Source organism: Anomaloglossus baeobatrachus, chromosome 7 (genome assembly GCF_048569485.1).
Source record: "Anomaloglossus baeobatrachus isolate aAnoBae1 chromosome 7, aAnoBae1.hap1, whole genome shotgun sequence".
NCBI classification, from domain to species: domain Eukaryota; kingdom Metazoa; phylum Chordata; class Amphibia; order Anura; family Aromobatidae; genus Anomaloglossus; species Anomaloglossus baeobatrachus.
In genome coordinates this window covers 106673673-106691918 of record NC_134359.1, presented here as the reverse complement: position 1 = coordinate 106691918, position 18246 = coordinate 106673673, and the positions used below count along the sequence as shown (strand labels likewise).

The following is an 18246-nucleotide window of genomic DNA, read 5'->3' as shown; positions in this document are numbered from 1 at the left end:
GCCAGTATCCTTGTGTGCAGATTAGTGTGCAGTGAGCACTAAAATGCTTGAGGACTCGTTACTTGAATCCAGCAGGTGGGACACTCGGATGAGCTTGACTTGAGTAACGAATACAGTGGAAGTCAATGGGGAACTTGAGCATTTTTCCAGCAGACTCCAATAGGAGGGTGGGAGAGGCCAGAAAATCGGTGAAATGGATGGAAACAGCACTGAAATATAATGGAAACAGCATGGGGAAGACGCCTGGATGTATCTCTGACTTCCAAGTCACTGCTGAGAAGTAATTAAATAATAATAAAAAAAAATAAATAGGCATGGGGTCTCCCCTATTTTTGTTACTCAGCCTTGGCTGCAACCCTTAGCTGTCTGCTTTACCTTGGCTGGTTATCTAGATTAGAGGGGAACCCACACTGTTTTTATCCATTAGTTGCACTTATTCCGGCTTTTCCCAATTGCCCTGGTGCGTTACCAATCGGGGTAATGTTTTTTTAAGCTTGATGTCATTTGTCAATTTTCAGCCAGCATCAAGCCCAGGGGTTAGTATTGGAGAGGTGTCTATTAGATCCCCCCTCATTACTAACCTAGTAAGTATAAAGTGAAATACACTCACAGAGGAAAAAATAGTTTATTTGATTAAAGACTCTCCCATACTATCTGTCAGGGCCAGGCGGTCGGGCAGACCCAGGAGGTGGATCCACTGGTCCGAACTCTAAGATGGTGGTAAGGAGTCCGGTAGCTGAAGCACTATGGGCAGCAGAACAGTCCGTGCAAGTGTGTAACGGAGAAGTCCCTGGGACCACGGAGTCACAGATGGTAGTCCGGGTGACGTAGCTCAGGTTCGGAAGCCGAGATGAGGTCAGGCGGGGTCCGGAACCTTTGGAGCGAGATGACGGGTCACCGCAGGGATCCGAGATGGTACGGACTGTCAGATGGCAGACGGACAGCGTGCGGGGTTCGGGATTCAGCAGGACCGGATGCCGAGGCAGGATCAGCTCTAGAAGAGAGATACGTGAGTATGGCAAGGAGACACAAGGAGACCTGACTCCTAGCTTGGAAAACACGAAGATCAGGCCCCGCCCCCTTGGACAATAAACCCTTATATACCCTGTACCTGTTTAGCTTCATTTCCTGTTAATGGACGCTGCCCTTTAAGAAAGGGTCAGTGACCGCGCGCGCGCCCTAATGCGCATGCGCGCCGCCCGGGTGCCAGAAGCCAGGGAAGGAAGCTGAGGGGAGGACGCAGGGGAGCCGGCCAGGGCCTGGGAAGCCGTCAGACGCCGGGATCGGAGGCCAGGGAACCTGGGAAGGACGGGCACCGGAGGCTGGGGAGCGGGGAGCGTGGCAGGTGAGTCGGGGAGCGGGGCTGAGGACCCGGGGAGCGGAGCAGAGGACCCGGGGAGGGGAGCCGAGGACCCGGGGAGCGTGACAGTACCCCCCCCCCCACGCCCCCCTCCCCGCAACCGGGACATGAAGGCACGGATCAGAGGAGTGTCCACGTTCTCCCTGGGCTCCCAGGACCTATCCTCAGGACCATACCCCTCCCAGTCCACCAGGAAGAACTGTCGGCCTCGAACAGTCTTCATGGCCACAATATCCCTTACCGCATAGATGTCGTCCTCGGCAATAGGAGGAGGAGCCGGACTGGCAGCAGAGGAGAAGGGACCAAGGAAAACCGGCTTGAGCAGAGAGACGTGGAAGGAGTTGGGAATCCGCATCGTGGCCGGAAGCCTCAGTTTGTAGGAGACCTCATTGATCTTGCTGAGGACCTTAAACGGCCCGATGTAGCGAGGACCCAGCTTGTAGGAAGGTATCTTCAATCGGATGTACTGGGAAGCAAGCCAGACCAGGTCACCAGGAGAGAAACACGGAGGGTCCAGGCGCCTCTTGTCGGCGTGTTTCTTCATCCGCTGGGAAGCGCGCCCAAGGGACGCCTTGACAGAGTCCCAAATGGTAGCGAAGTCACGGGCTACAGTATCAGCAGCAGGGACATCCGAAGACGGGGATATAGGCAACGGGACGGAGGGCTGAAGTCCGTAAACGACATGGAAGGGAGACTTGGAGGACGACTCACTGATGTGGTGGTTATGGGAGAATTCAGCCCAAGGCAGAAGCGTGGACCAGTCATCGTGATGGGCGTTGACATAGTGACGTAAGAAGGAGGTCAAGATCTGATTGACCCTCTCCACTTGGCCATTAGACTGAGGATGGTAAGCAGAAGAAAAGTCCAGAGTCACTCCCAGATGTTTGCAGAGCGCCCTCCAGAAGCGGGATGTGAACTGAGTTCCCCTGTCGGACACGATGTGGGATGGAAAGCCATGCAAGCGGAAGATGTGTTGTATATAGGCTTCCGCGAGTTCCTGAGCAGAGGGCAGTCTGGCCATAGGGACGAAGTGAGCCATTTTGGAGAACCGATCCACCACGACCCATATGACTGTGTGCCCGGAGGATAATGGCAAGTCCGTAATAAAGTCCATCGCTATGTGTTGCCATGGAACTGAGGGTATAGGCAGAGGCAGAAGACGGCCATATGGCAGGTGCTTGGGCGTCTTGTTCCTGGCACAAGAGGAGCAGGCAGAGACAAAAGCAGCGACGTCCGTGCGAAGGGATGGCCACCAGTAATGGCGTACAATCGCACCCCATGTTCTCTTCTGACCTGCATGACCGGCTGTTTTTGAGGCATGACCCCAGTGTAAGACTTCTTGCCTGTCGGTCTCGGAGACATAGGTCTTCCCGGGCGGTATCTGGGCCAGGGTGACAGGAGCTACCGGAATAATCTTGCTAGGAGAGATGATAGGTTGGGTACTCTCTTCCTCCTGCTCCTTGGGCATGAGAGACCTAGACAGGGCATCAGCGCGTACATTCTTGTCCGCGGGTCGGAAATGGAGCTGGAAATCAAACCTGGCAAAGAATAAGGACCACCTGGCTTGCCGTGGGTTCAGTCGCTGAGCGGACCGCAGGTATTCCAGGTTCTTGTGGTCCGTGTAGATAATCACGGGGTACACTGCTCCTTCCAGGAGGTAGCGCCACTCCTCCAGAGCCAGTTTGACCGCCAATAGTTCTCGGTCACCGATGGTGTAATTACGTTCAGGCGCTGAGAAGCTCTTGGAGAAGAAACCGCAAGTCACCATCTTCCCGGAGGAGGACTTCTGCATGAGCACTGCTCCGGCTCCTGAGGAGGAGGCATCCACCTCCAAGGTGAACTGGCGGTTTAACTCCGGTCGGTGGAGTACAGGAGAGGAGGCAAATGCTCGCTTCAGAGAGCAAAACGCGGCGTCGGCCGCAGGTGACCAGTCCTTTGGATTAGCCTCCTTCTTGGTCAAGGCGGAGAGAGGAGCAGTCAGGGCAGAGAAGTGAGGGACAAACTGGCGGTAGTAGTTGGCGAATCCCAGGAACCGTTGGATTGCCTTCAGTCCAGAAGGGGGAGGCCAGTTAAGAATGGAGGAGACCTTCTGTGGATCCATCTGCAGCCCTGTACCCGAGATGATGTATCCCAGGAAAGGGAGAGAAGACTGCTCAAAGACACACTTCTCATATTTGGCGTAGAGACGATTCTCTCTCAGTCTCTGTAGAACCAGCCGTACGTTCTCTCTGTGGGTCTGGAGGTCCGGAGAGAAGACAAGGATGTCATCCAGATAAACTACTACACAGATGTAGAGGAGGTCCCGGAAAATGTCGTTCACCAATTCTTGGAATACGGCAGGAGCGTTACACAGACCGAAGAGCATTACGCAGTATTCATAGTGCCCATCGCGAGTATTAAACGCGGTCTTCCATTCGTCCCCAGAGCGGATACGAACTAGGTTGTAGGCACCCCGAAGATCCAGTTTGGTGAACACACGGGCTCCTCTGAGCCGGTCGAACAATTCGGGGATGAGCGGCAGGGGGTACTTGTTTTTTATGGTGATCTGATTCAAACCCCGGTAGTCAATGCATGGGCGTAGGTCACCCTCTTTCTTCTTAACGAAGAAGAAGCCTGCTCCCGCAGGAGAGGAGGATCTCCGGATGAATCCCTTTGCCAGGCTTTCTGTGATGTAGGTAGACATGGCCCTGGTTTCGGCTGGAGACAACGGATATATCCGTCCTCGAGGTGGTGTTGTTCCTGGGAGCAGGTCGATGGCGCAATCGTAGGGACGGTGAGGCGGAAGTACCTCAGACTCCTTCTTGTCAAAAACGTCTGCGAAGGACCAATAGGCCGAGGGCAGTTCCGGTAGGTTCTCTGGAACCGGAGGTCGTCGGATGGGTTGTATAGACTTCAGACACCTCTCATGACAGGCGGAGCCCCATCGGGTGATTTCGCCAGTACCCCAGCTGACTGATGGTTCGTGTGTCCGCAACCAGGGAAGTCCCAGCAGGATTTGATGGGACATGTGTGGAAGGACGTAGAGAGCGATGTTCTCGGTGTGCAGGGCACCGATACGCAGTTCGACCGGCCTGGTGACCCAGGAGATGGTATCAGCGAGGGGTCTCCCATCCACAGAGGCAATCACTAGGGGCTTATCGAGTAGAGTAACAGGCAACTGGTACTTGTCCACCGTGGCCTGCTGGATGAAATTGCCTGCTGCTCCAGAGTCGAGGTATGCCTCAGCCGTGAAGCGCGTCTCTCCCGCTGACACTTGCACGGTCCACATAACCGGGTCTGAGAGAGTCCCAGCACCTAGGGTGGCCTCTCCTACCAACCCTAGGCTTTGGAGTTTCCCGGCCTCTCTGGACAGGAGCGTAGCAGGTGTGTGCCCTCTCCGCAGTAAAAGCAGAGACCCTTGGCGAGCCGCTCTGCTCGACGTTGTTCAGACCGCCGTACTCGGTCAATCTGCATGGGCTCGTGGACGGGAATCCCCTCTGTTGATGACTGAGGTACGGAGGACTTCCGTGGAGGAGAGGAATGCCGTACCGGACGTCTCTCACGAGATAGCTCTTTGGAGCGTTCCTGAAAACGAATGTCCACTCGAGTTGCTAGGGCAATCAGGGCATCTAGGGTGGAGGGCACGTCACGACCCGCCAACTCGTCTTTGATGCGACTCGAGAGTCCTTCCCAGAAGGCGGCTGTTAGGGCCTCATTATTCCACCCGAGTTCTGAAGCCAAAGTGCGGAAACGGATGGCATATTGGCCTACCGTCAGTGTTCCTTGACGCAGGCGGAGAAGGGATGAAGCAGACGCAGAGGCGCGTCCCGGCTCGTCGAAGGTGCTGCGAAAGGCCTGCAGGAACTCTTGAAGGTCCTTGGTCATAGGGTCCTCCTTCTCCCACAAGGGATTCATCCACGCCAGTGCCTCGCCCTCTAGGTGAGACATGATGAAGGCGACCTTGGCTTGGTCGGAGGCAAACAAATGTGGCAGCTGCGTGAAATGAAGGGAGCATTGGTTTATGAAGCCCCTGCAGGTCTTGGGATCTCCGGCATAACGAGGTGGTGAAGCCAAACGGAGTCGGGAAGCATCCGAAGAGGCTGCCACGGGTGCGGGAGCCGTGGATTGACTAGTGGAGGCCCGGAATGTTGAAGGCGTAACTGCCGCTTGTAATGTGTACAGGCGGGTGTCCACGGAAGTCATAAAGTCCAACATGCGGGTCTGGACTTCACGCTGGCGTTGGAGTTCCTCTTGCAAGGCCGCTAGTGCTGCAGCGGATTCCATGGCCTGATCTTACTGTCAGGGCCAGGCGGTCGGGCAGACCCAGGAGGTGGATCCACTGGTCCGAACTCTAAGATGGTGGTAAGGAGTCCGGTAGCTGAAGCACTATGGGCAGCAGAACAGTCCGTGCAAGTGTGTAACGGAGAAGTCCCTGGGACCACGGAGTCACAGATGGTAGTCCGGGTGACGTAGCTCAGGTTCGGAAGCCGAGATGAGGTCAGGCGGGGTCCGGAACCTTTGGAGCGAGATGACGGGTCACCGCAGGGATCCGAGATGGTACGGACTGTCAGATGGCAGACGGACAGCGTGCGGGGTTCGGGATTCAGCAGGACCGGATGCCGAGGCAGGATCAGCTCTAGAAGAGAGATACGTGAGTATGGCAAGGAGACACAAGGAGACCTGACTCCTAGCTTGGAAAACACGAAGATCAGGCCCCGCCCCCTTGGACAATAAACCCTTATATACCCTGTACCTGTTTAGCTTCATTTCCTGTTAATGGACGCTGCCCTTTAAGAAAGGGTCAGTGACCGCGCGCGCGCCCTAATGCGCATGCGCGCCGCCCGGGTGCCAGAAGCCAGGGAAGGAAGCTGAGGGGAGGACGCAGGGGAGCCGGCCAGGGCCTGGGAAGCCGTCAGACGCCGGGATCGGAGGCCAGGGAACCTGGGAAGGACGGGCACCGGAGGCTGGGGAGCGGGGAGCGTGGCAGGTGAGTCGGGGAGCGGGGCTGAGGACCCGGGGAGCGGAGCAGAGGACCCGGGGAGGGGAGCCGAGGACCCGGGGAGCGTGACACTATCCCTCTTTCACCAATTAATTATTTTAAAAAATCCACGAAACCACAATGTAATCTGTGGTTTACTAATTCCATGACATCCCCCGAATCCGTATTCCAACCTTTGGAACCTCGTTCAGAGAATGAGGCTCCAAAGGTCAATCCCGATCAGCGCCAGATCCAGAATTTCTCACACATGGTAACATCAGTAACTCATTGATGTCAACGTGCCGATGAAATTCCGGGTCTGGCGGTGACCAAAAATAGTGGGATTTTTTAAAATTATCTCTCTATTTATTAGGTTAAACAATGTTAAAAACATCCTTTAGTGTCACATGAAAGGCGCTAAAGGGTGCAAGTGTATAAACCCTCCTTTCCCTCCTACATCAACTCTCCCTGAAAAGCTTCCAAATTTATAGTGTGCCGAGCTTCGCACCTTTGGATCTCATATAAGACCCGGTGATGACGCGATGCGGCTGGCCAATCTCAGTACTGCCAGTAGCCAACATGGCTTCGGCATTACTGTGTGATTGGCAAGCAAACTCCTCACGTTTAGCAGATGAAAAACAGCAGTGAAACATGTGGGGTTGGGACTTGAGTGTGGCACCCAAATACCAGGATAACTGATTGAGTATCGAGCAATGTCGAGCACGCTTGCTCGCAACTAGTGCAGATGTGAAGAACGAGGAGGATACTGTTGGATGAGGAGAGCACACACATCTGAAATTGAAGAGACCTGGCATAATCAACCCCCCCCTTTAAGAAAATAGCTCAGTAAGTGACACATCGCTGGAATCGGGGTCTCTTTCTCTACATTATGCTGCTCTCAGATAGGGTAACAAAAACCTGGTGAAAGATTCTTTTTAAGAAGGCCCATAAATGTTGATCATTCTAGGATCCATGTATTTTTTAGCTCTTCCTATGATTCATGGTGTCATCTTTCCAATTGTCATGTCAGAACAGAGAGGACCATCCACTATGTCGATGTCTATTATCAGGTTACATCTGATGAAAGTAGTAGACAAACAGAAAATATCTGTGTGGCTTGGCTTCGGATTGTTTTCGTCTAATCATTTTTAATTGGAGCTTACTGAGATTAGTGCCGTGTTGTGTGATCATTTTCATCATTACAGTTTTGTACCCTTTATTGCCCCTGAGATATCATCACTCGCTTCCCCAAATACAAAAGGAGATATTCTGCCTGTATCTGATGTGTGAATAATGAAAGCATTGTTTATTCTCTGCTTTCAGATAACTCTCCTGGTCTCAGCGCTGGATGCCTGATTGAACCCTGGTAAGCTCTCTGAGAATGTTTCTATTGTTAGAATTCATAGAAAAATTAGGATAATTTCATGTATTCATTAAATGAACATCAAATAGATAAAACATTTTGAAGCACCTTAACTAATTAAATTAATAATTCCACAGGGACATCCTTCATCGATCTCAGGATAGCCTGTTACGGTAGTATAGTCATATTAGTGACACCTAAGGCAAATACTTAAAGGGGTATTCCCATCTCCAAGATCCTATCCCATTATGTAGTAGCTGTGATAATAATATGCACATTTACCTCCAATAAAAAAATGTAGTATAGTTCTCCTGATTAGCCATGTCTCTTACCTCATGTGCAGGGCATTGCATATGTGGCGCCCCTGAATACATCAGGGTGCCACAGGGAACTGCATCCTTACCCAGGGTGTAAGGCCTACCCCCCATGGTTCAAGGTACCCAAGAAACTGGTGTCACTCCCATCTGCACCTCAAAGCCCAATCACCTCACATCAGACACTGTCAGACACAACAGTGGGTTGGTCTAGCTGGAAAAAGGGCCACCCACCTAGGGGCCAGGCAGACTGTGAGAGGGAGACAGTGAGAAAGGAAGTAGGCTCCAGTGAGTGAGGAGCTGGGAGTGGGAGCTCCTGGGGAGCTAGGGGGACTGATTGGGGCGCCATTAGTGATTCGTGTCCGGAGGAGTTGGGGACCAGTAGCAGGGACATTGGACAAGGGTGTGACGGACGTAGTCTTGGAGGACTGTCGGCACCAGAAGGGACCAACAGAACTGACCGATACCGAGCACGACGGGGCACAGGACCCTAGGTCAGGAGCTGATTCAACGTCCTGACAATTCACCTGAACGGGAGAGCATAGTCAAGGACTTCCCTAGACGCTCAGAGATTGAGGGCATCAGCACAATGAGAGGGACAGGGTTTTTCCAGACACAGCAACTTGCAAAAGTTCCAAGTTCCAGTCCTTAAGAGCACGGCTACACTACACATAGTGAGCAGGGCCCCGAACAGCTTCAAGCCACGGGGACCATCTACGGACAACAATTGTGCACGGAGGCAGGCTCCGAATCACTAAGTGACACCGGTGGGACCGGGTACTTGGACGGGCTCCCGGCAGCGGCAGCTGTACACAGAGACTTTGGTTTACCTACAGTGTGTGTGTCTCCTTTCTAAAACTCATCCAGCACCATGACTACCTACAGTGAGTGCCCTGATCCCCCTGCACTCTGTCCTCGCAAATCTACCAACCCCCTGAGGCCAGTGCCTTCCCTACCTGCGGAGGGATTGACACCTTGCTGCCCCACACCATCTGCCTCGGTCCTCCTTACAGCAGTGGCGGTACTCCCATTATCGCAACCCGCAGGTGGCATCACAAATTTTTCCCCTGTAAATAACCGCCTGATCAAAGTGTCCGTCAAGCCGGGTCTGGACCCCTTGAGCGACGACTATCCCGGATCCGAGCAGCCCGACTAACACTGGGGCGGCACACAATACCTTAGGTATCCATCATTGCGACCACGCATATTGTCACAGTAAGTTAGTTAGTTGCTTGTGATCATAACCATGGACACCTAAGGTCCTGCAATGCCCTGAACATGAGGTAAGCGACACAGTGAATCAGAAGAACTATACTACATTTATAATTGGAGGTATTTGCTAATATTATTAATATTACACCTGCTACTGTACATATTGGGATAGGATTTTGGAGATAAGGATACCCCTTTAAGTATAAGCACTTCTACCTACCCTGATGCTGCCAGCACTATAGGTTCTTTAGTGTTATTTACCTCCTTTCCGAGATTGCATTGCTTATACCATTGTACAGTAGATTTACTTTAAAAGGGTAACCCCCTTTCATAAAACTTATTCACATAGGTACAGCTGCCTTTAAAAAAACAAACCAATGCTTTACTTACCCTCCCCATATCCAGATCTGTGTCTCTGCTGCTTCCCTTTTCTCTGTTGTTTGACCTAATAGTGGTGCATGAATCACTTCAGCAGCTCTGCTGGTATAGATGGCATGAGACACTGAGCACAGTAATTGGCTGCAGCACTATCTATCAAATGTCACCACTGCAGCCAATCAACAGACACCAGGACAGCGGGGGAGACTCAGTGCTGAATCCCAGGAGTGTAAGCACAGGCTGGGTTTGTTTTATTTACAAATAGATAAGTTTAAAGGGGACCACCACTCTAAGGGTCCCATTACAAATAGTGATGTACCAGTGATCCCACCAGCGATCCGACATGGCAGGGATCGCTGGTATGTTGCTACATGGTCGCTGTTGAGCTGTCAATCAGACAGATCTCCACAGCAACTAGCCATCAGCCACCAGCGACCCGTGTAACGACGGCTCCCTGCAGACTCAGAACCGGCGCTTGTTGGTCTCCCGCCGTCAAAAACGGCAATACGTGCTGCACAGCGGGAGACCAACAAGCAAAAAATGGTCCTGATCGTTGTGTCACGATCAGCGACCTCGCAGCAGGGGCCCGCTCGCTGCTGCTTGTCACACACAGCGATATCGCTGGCGAGGTCGCTGATACGTCACAAAACCTTTGACATTTCAGCGATCTCGCTAGCGATCTCGCTATGTGTGACGGGCTTAAGACCCGTCTTTCTGTTATGTTTGTATACAATTTGGCAGACAGTAGAGGAAGAACAAAGACTCAAGCCCTCTAAGGGGCACTTTGCACGCTGCGACATCGCAGGCCGATGTTGCGATGCCGAGCGCAATAGTGCCCGCCCCCGTCGCAACTGTGATATCCTTGTGATAGCTGGCGTAGCGAACATTATCGCTACGGCAGCTTCACATGGACTCACCTGTCCTGCGACCGTCGCTCTGGCCGGCGACCCGCCTCCTTATTAAGGGGGCGGGTCGTTCGGCGTCACTGCGACGTCACACGGCAGGCGGCCAATAGGAGCGGAGGGGCGGAGATGAGCAGGATGTAAAAATCCCGCCCACCTGCTTCCTTCCGCATATCCTACGGAAGCCGCAGTGACGCCGGTAGGAGATGTTCCTCGCTCCTGCGGCTTCACACACAGCGATGTGTGCTGCCGCAGGAGCGAGGAACGACATCGGACTGTCGCGTCAGCGTAATCATGGATTACGCCGACGCTGCACCGATGATACGATTACGACGCTTTTGCGCACGTTAATCGTATCATCGAGCCTTTACACACTACGATGTCGCATGCGATGCCGGATGTGCGTCATTTTCAATTTGACCCCACCGACATCGCACCTGCGATGTCTTAGTGTGCAAAGCCCGCCTTAGTGTAATCGGATTCAGAGTTTCTGCTGATAGATACGGATTACACTTGACAACAGGCAGCGGACACCAATATAGCCAGAAAGGAGACACCTAGTGGCCAAAAATTAGGATTGTAAGTAATGCTGTAAAAAGCACAAGTATAGTCATTTTGAGGTCCTAAAGAACCAAATTGTAGAGTTGAAAGGAAAAGGTGACACATTGAGAGAAAGTTATCCACCACAAGTAGTTATAGGCAGGGTCGGACATATTATTGGTGCAACCTGTGCACTCAGTGCCAAGTAGTAAGGGTGCCCATTACTACCTACAAAGCAGCTTCTATTACAGGCACATAAGGGGGTGCAGTATAAGACCTCACAGGGCCATATACTCTTGCAGCACAGGAGCCCTCTTCTGCCTGCGTCTGCTCCTGGTGACAGGCTTCCTCGGTGCCCCCTGTTACATGTTGGTGGGCTGTTTAATTGATTGCACGCTAATAGCTTTCTGAGAACATCCTATACGTATCCTAATTGTTCATTTTGTGACAAAGCTTACAACATATCGACCATCAACTATACGTCACGCTAGGTACGGGGGAGTACCAAGCGAGCGGTGAAAGGTAAGGTTAGGGAACCCCTGTGTCTATGGAAAGGGGAGATGGTGACCCCTGACCAAACCTACAGCTGGTCCCTGGGGTCCCTCACCATCCTCGGCACCTATGAGCCGAGCCGGATACCTGACTCTAGATATCCCTAGTGCTGTACCCTAAATAGGGAACGGGTGGGATGAGCTCTTCGCCAACTCTACTAAACACTAAAGGAAGAAAAAAGTGGGACACATGGTGGAAAAAGCATAAACTACTTATCCACAGATGACACAGGCAGGAGTTCAGCAAAGCTTCAGCAACAATACTACAGATGAGAGCAAGCCACCTGCTTGCAACCAGAGCTAGAATGAACTGAATAATATTGGAAGACAAGCTCCTGCTTGGTCCAAAAGGGGGAGAGATGAAAATCCAGCAGGAAAGCTACCTATTACAATGAATACTGTCAGCAGGAACAATAGAAAGTAAGGGAGCAATTTTTATTATTATTATTATTATCATTATTATTATTATTATTTAGCACAGGCAAACGCTGTGACCTTTTATGGCCAGAAATCACATGACTGTCTGTCACCCATGACACACCCGTGACACTATATTCAACCATAAACATTATATAGGTTATTGATGCAAACCTCCTACCTCCTTTCTCCATACTGTCGTGGGCGGGGAGGACGCCGCTGCGCTGCGCTCGCTAACGCTCGGGTCCGGCGCTGCTGCGACGGCTGCTCGGTGGCTCGAGCGGTGGGCCGGATCCGGGGACTCGAGCGGCGCTCCTCTCCCGTTAGTGAAAGGGGGGTAGTTTGGTTTGGGGATTTGGTCCGTGACGCCACCCACGGGTTGTGGTGAGGTTGGACACCACCACTGCTGGTGACGGGGATCCCGGGAGCGATGGTAGGGAGCAGCTGGGATGTTGTTCTCCCCCTCCGTGGGTAGGGGTTGGTGGTCCCGGGGCCCGGTGAGGTGACGGGGAGGCAGGGCTGGGGAGGTGCAGGGTCGCCTGGACTGCTCAGCGCGGTGCCGGACGGCACGGTTGTACTCACTCAGCCACAAATGTACACAAAGTCTCTGGTAAACCAAACGGCTGGATGGATGGGTCCCACAGCCGGCTGCTGTGACTTCTCCCAGACGGTTGGTGGTGGCTGTCTTTCCCTGCACTTTTGTGTATGTTCGGTCCCGATGGATTCCCACCGGTAACCCGCTCCCCAGCATGTATATGTGCCGGAGGAGCCCTTTTGCCCGCAGGCTCTGCCCCTTGGAACTCTAGCTGTGGCGGTAGCTGTATTTCCTTTTGCTGGTCGGACGGTTGCCTTCAATCGGGTCTTGGCTGTTAGGAAACCCCTGGAGTTCCGGTCACTGACGGATTTGACCTCTAATGGTGACTCCAAGCCTGGTCGGGGTCCGCAGGCCCTGCCTGTGTGTGCTGGCTTCACTTCGCTCCCCGGCGGTTCGGTACCGGCAGGCCACCACCCGTCCCCGGTCCTACGGTTCCGCGTTGATCTGCCTCTCCTGCAGACGGCCACCACTGTCTGCAAACCTTGCTCTTGGTGCCCGGGCCACACACTCGGACACGGTCAGTTTATTCCTTCTCACCCCTCACTTCACTCCTCTCTTTCACTTCCCTAACTGATCTGACTTCCTTTTCCCGCCTCCAGGACTGTGATCTCCTCAGTGAGTGGAGCCTACCACCTGGCTCCACCCCACCTGGTGTGGACATCAGCCCCTGCAGGGAGGCAACAAGGATTTGTGTCTGGCTGATGTGCCTGTCTCAGGGTGGGTGTGTGTGTTGTAGTACCTGTGACGACCTGGCTAGTCCAGGGTTACACAATACCATAAAGCCTATAATGTCTTCTGTATGAAAGAATTTGCAGACATTACAGGACTCTGCAGAGGGAGTATTTTTTTCCATGGAGGAATAAAGTAGACCAGAAGAAGAGCCTCCATATCTCAGATCATGACTGATTTGGATATTGGCAGATAGACAATAAGATGTATAGGACACTATATGAAATTAAACGAATAGTGGAAGAAATTTCATTAAACTCCCGATATAATAGTTTTTTTTCAAGTCATTTATTGTAATGACCGTCTGTATTTGTTGTATCAGTAAATAGTAGAGAACGCTGAGCCGAGCTGATCTGTATCTGAGACTTGAAGATATGATCTCATTATGGTGCTGTCTACCGCTCGTCCCGGTGAGAGTGGAGAGCCTTTGTGACTGCTCGCTGCCAGAATTGATTACTTGTCTTAGACATTGAATTCACTTTGATCCCAGTCTTGTACCTATGGAGCGTTGAGGTGTATGGAACTCGATTCTGTCATCTGATTTCCAGAGGAGATTAGTGCTATCACCTACCGTCTATCACTATGATCCGTCTCACAGTACAGACTGAACCGTTATGTGAGTCTGCAGCGTTCACATTATGTGTGGTGTTAGGCTACATAGGTTTGTTATAGATACATTGATAATATGGCCAATTACTGGCTTTATTATGGCAGCGTAGACAATCTGATGACTACAGGGTCACTGTGATTTGACATATCGCACTGTTTGAAACTAAATTATAAATTGGAATAAATTCTTCTATACCACACTAATATATAATGTATCTCTGTTATTGAATATATTTCTGACAAATCTGTGGGGGTGTACTTATTTTTGCTTAGCAGAGTACAGTGTTACAAGCCTATAAAACCTACTATAGATTTATTTGTCTAAACATTTGTTGACTGTTTCCAATAACAAAAGGAGAATTCAGCTTCAGGCTATAGTGTCGTCTGTATTTGCCCATTTAGAAGTGCCAGAAAATGGAGAACAATATTTTTTAGCAACTCTTGTTCCTTATTATCGACTCATCTGAACAGATCGGCAATCATTCAAAGAATGAGCAAAATGCTTATTGGCTAGGTGCTATAATCCTTATGCATGCTAAAAATCTAAACATCATCATTATTGGCAGCACATTCCCCAGTGTAAACAGGAGATGTGCTACCGATAACTTAATACTATATGGGGACAGAATGACTGCATTATCCATCGTTCTGTCCCCATCATTCTTTGTCAGCTGGGTAAACAGGCCAGTGAATAATCGCCAGTACAAGCCAGTGAATGATCTCCAACAAAGGCCAGTGAATGATCACCAACACAGGCCAGTGAAGGATCTCCAACACAGGCCAGTGAAGGATCGCCAACACAGGCCATTGAAAGATCCCCAATAGAGGCCAGTGAACGATCTCTAAGACAGGCCAGTGAACGATCTCCAACACATGCCAGTGAACAATCACCAATACAGGCCAGTGAACAATATCCAACTCAGGCCAATGAATGATCTCCAACAGAGGCCAGTGAACGATCTCCAACACACGCTAGTGAACGATCTCCAACACAAGCCAGTGAAGAATCTCCAACACAGACCAGTGAAGAATCTCCAACACAGTCCAGGGAAGAATTGCCAAAACAGGCCAGTGAAGGATTGCCAACACAGGCCAGCAAAGGATTGCCAACACAGGCCAGCGAAGGATTGCCAAGACAGGCCAGCGAAGGATCTCCAACACAGGCTAGTGAAGGATTGCTAAGACAAGCCAGTGAAGGATCGCCAAGACAGGCCAGTGAAGGATCGCCAAGACAAGCCAGTGAAGGATCGCCAAGACAGGCCAGTGAAGGATCGCCAAGACAGGCCAGTGAAGGATCGCCAAGACAGGCCAGTGAAGGATCACCAAGACAGGCCAGTGAAGGATCGCCAAGACAGGCCAGTGAAGGATCGCCAAGACAGGCCAGTGAAGGATCACCAAGACAGGCCAGTGAAGGATCGCCAAGACAGGCCAGTGAAGGATCGCCAAGACAGGCCAGTGAAGGATCACCAAGACAGGCCAGTAAAGGATCTCCAAGACAGGCCAGTGAAGGATCGCCAAATGATCAGCTTGTAAGTAGTTGACTCATAGTCATTTACAGGTCTGTTGAAATGGGCCACAACTAAAAAGGTGTGAAAGATAAGTAATGCAACATATGTACATCATTGATTAACTTCTTGTGTAGATCATATATAATTTATGTATAACAGCTCACCGTGTACACGCTCACTCCTGGCCTCTCCCTGGAGCATGGACAGGCACTGCCACAGCCCGATATGGCAAATAAAAGAAAGGAGGAACATCCAGCTCTTCAGGCGAGGAAAGCCATGGTCTTTATTTCAGCATGCAGACAACGGATGACATGACCAGCAAAGCACTACGCGTTTCAGGTGAAACAATCACCCTTAATCATGCTGAAATAAAGACCATGGCTTTCCTCGCCTGAAGAGCTGGATGTTCCTCCTTTCTTTTATTTGTAGATCATATATACACGTATACTGTAAAAAGATGTTCAAGGAGAACATAAGACAAGCCTAATGTGTTTTTCGTGCAGTAGGCAATGCTCGAACAGCAGTTTATCTGAATAACAGAAGTATTCAGGCATTGAAATCAGTGGTCTGAATCTTAAGATCGATGGCTCAGATACTTGTGTAGTGTGGAGCTGAACTTGAAAGCATCAGTCTGACTTTGAAGGCCACCATATTGCTTTTCTATTACTTACAACTATATTATTAAGGTGTGTAAAGTGTACCTCCGGCTTAAGTTTTTTTGCATAATTGATATATGTATATATAAATATGATTTTTTTTTCCCCCCATTTCCAAGCATTCTGAAATCTGTCCATGCATCTTCCTTGTCATAGATCTTCTAAAAAGTCCATAGGAATGAGATAAACACATTTCCCAGTGTGTTACGTCACCACCGGAGTCCGCTCCATCGACTTCTACTCCGATCGCCAGGCGACTCCGTGTTCCTGCCGTGGATGGTGCTGGTGATGGGAGAGGAGTGGATGCCAGCGGCGCCAGTGGGCGCAGGCTCCACTCATCCACTGGTCTGGGTTTCCTGGGAATCTGCAGTGCCACTGGCTGACTGTAGGTGGCGGGTGTCTCCCAGCTGAAGTACCACCATTCAGCTACAGCCAATGGGAAGACACCACACCCTTTTTAATGCCCCTCCTGTCTGCTGACCTCTGCCAGAGATAGTTCTAAAAATTCTGGCTCCCGTTTCGTCCTGTTCTGTGATTTCGTGTGCTGATTACCACTTGTTTCCTGACTACCCTTCTGCCTGCTGTTTTTGTACCTCGCTGCCCGATCCGGTTTTGACCACTCCTTGTTTCTGATTACGTCCTTGCCTGCCAATTCTGTCCCTTTTTCGCAATTCCTGGTTTGACCCTGCCTGACGACTACTCTCTTAGACTTCTGCCTTCCACAGGTAGTGATCTTCAGGGCCCTGTGTAATTCCAAATCCCTGTATAGGGGTTAAAGGATTTAAGGGGTTTTGGGGGTCCTGCTTGGTGAGTGGCTTCCCTCTAGCCTGTCCATTACAGCGCGTCTGAGTCTGTGGATCCAGGCAGGCGTTATACAGTGCTATGAATCTGCCCTCCAGAAAGGAGGAATTAATAAGCATAAGGTGGCATCTTGTTGGTGGCACATTGCCACTTTTATTTTGAGCCTCTTCACCCTTGTTTCAGCTTTTATCAGAAACTGTGTACATTACTTGAAAGATGATGTGAATCTTGCTGAGTTGGTTTTCCTACTGTGCTCAAATACATACCTCCCGAGCTGTGCTGAAAATGCAGGTGTCGTGGGGCTCGCAGGAATGCAATTAATGATGATACCAAGGTATTTATTAGAGGAAGAAGAAAGGTAAAGGCGGAAAATCATTAGTCTTTTAGGGAGATCATCCATTTGTGCTCATTATTTCTTTTCCAAACTTTTAAAGACTATTTTGTGGATTGATGTTATTACATTGTAGCCAAGAAATACAAGACGGCAGATAAACATTTAAAGTCAAAATTCCATTTGTATTGTTTGAAGCGTTTAGGCATCTAACAGGGTTAATTATTTCAGTCATATTGCAACAAAAATATTTAGTCTGTCGTAAAGCTTAGTGATGTCACCAGCCAAAGGGTGGAGCTGTTTTTATTTTTGTGAAAGCCAAGAAATGGGGCGAGGCGCTCTTTAATGAAGCATTGCAGACATACATGTCACCTTAGTTTTTGTATTGTATGAAAAGTTTGTATACACCTTGTAAAACCCACTCCTTCATTCTGTAAATATTTTTTGCCAGACACGCCTCAGGTTTATCCACACTCAATAATACCTGTCAAAATGCATGGCTGCATGTCACCGATTTGTTTCTGAGCAACTACTTCTAAATTATTGCAGGCATTGTCAGGATACTTTATATTTAATTTATTATTAATGATTTTGAAAAACACCAGATTCTAGAGTTAGCAGCCTGCAGCACTATACATACATGAGTGCTGCAGGTTGCTGATCCTAGAATACAGTGTTTTTCAATAAGATCACTTATTCCAAATCTAGCTCTGCTCCATGATCAGTGCCTAATCTCAAATATTTCTATCAACTATTATGAAGCAACAATTCCTGTAGCATTAAAGGGGTTGTCCACTACTTTTACAGTGCTGGACTATCCTTACGATAGGTCATCAGTGTCTGATCGGCTGGGGTCCTACACCCCACATCCGCGCCGATTAGCTGTTCTCGGTGCCAGCAGCAGGCAGCCGGAAATGCTTAGTTCCAGAGCTGCTCCATTTTCTGATAGTGGCTGCGGCCAGGTACGGCACATCCGCCTCCCATTCTAATCAATAGGAGGTGGATGTGCAGTACCTGGCCGCG

General features: G+C 50.4%; 1 protein-coding gene across 12 annotated transcripts in view; it reads left to right on the top strand.

Moving 5' to 3' along the window:
- MAP2 (microtubule associated protein 2) overlaps positions 1–18246 on the top strand; it is a 366782-nt gene that overhangs the window by 53811 nt on the left and 294725 nt on the right. For 11 of the 12 annotated variants that reach the window (XM_075317562.1, XM_075317560.1, XM_075317557.1 and 8 more), the window contains exon 2: positions 7641–7683. The exons of the other annotated variant lie outside the window; for it this stretch is intronic. The gene's annotated coding sequence lies outside the window, so the exon portion shown is untranslated. The remainder of the gene's footprint in view (positions 1–7640; positions 7684–18246) is intronic. 12 annotated transcript variants of the gene reach the window in all.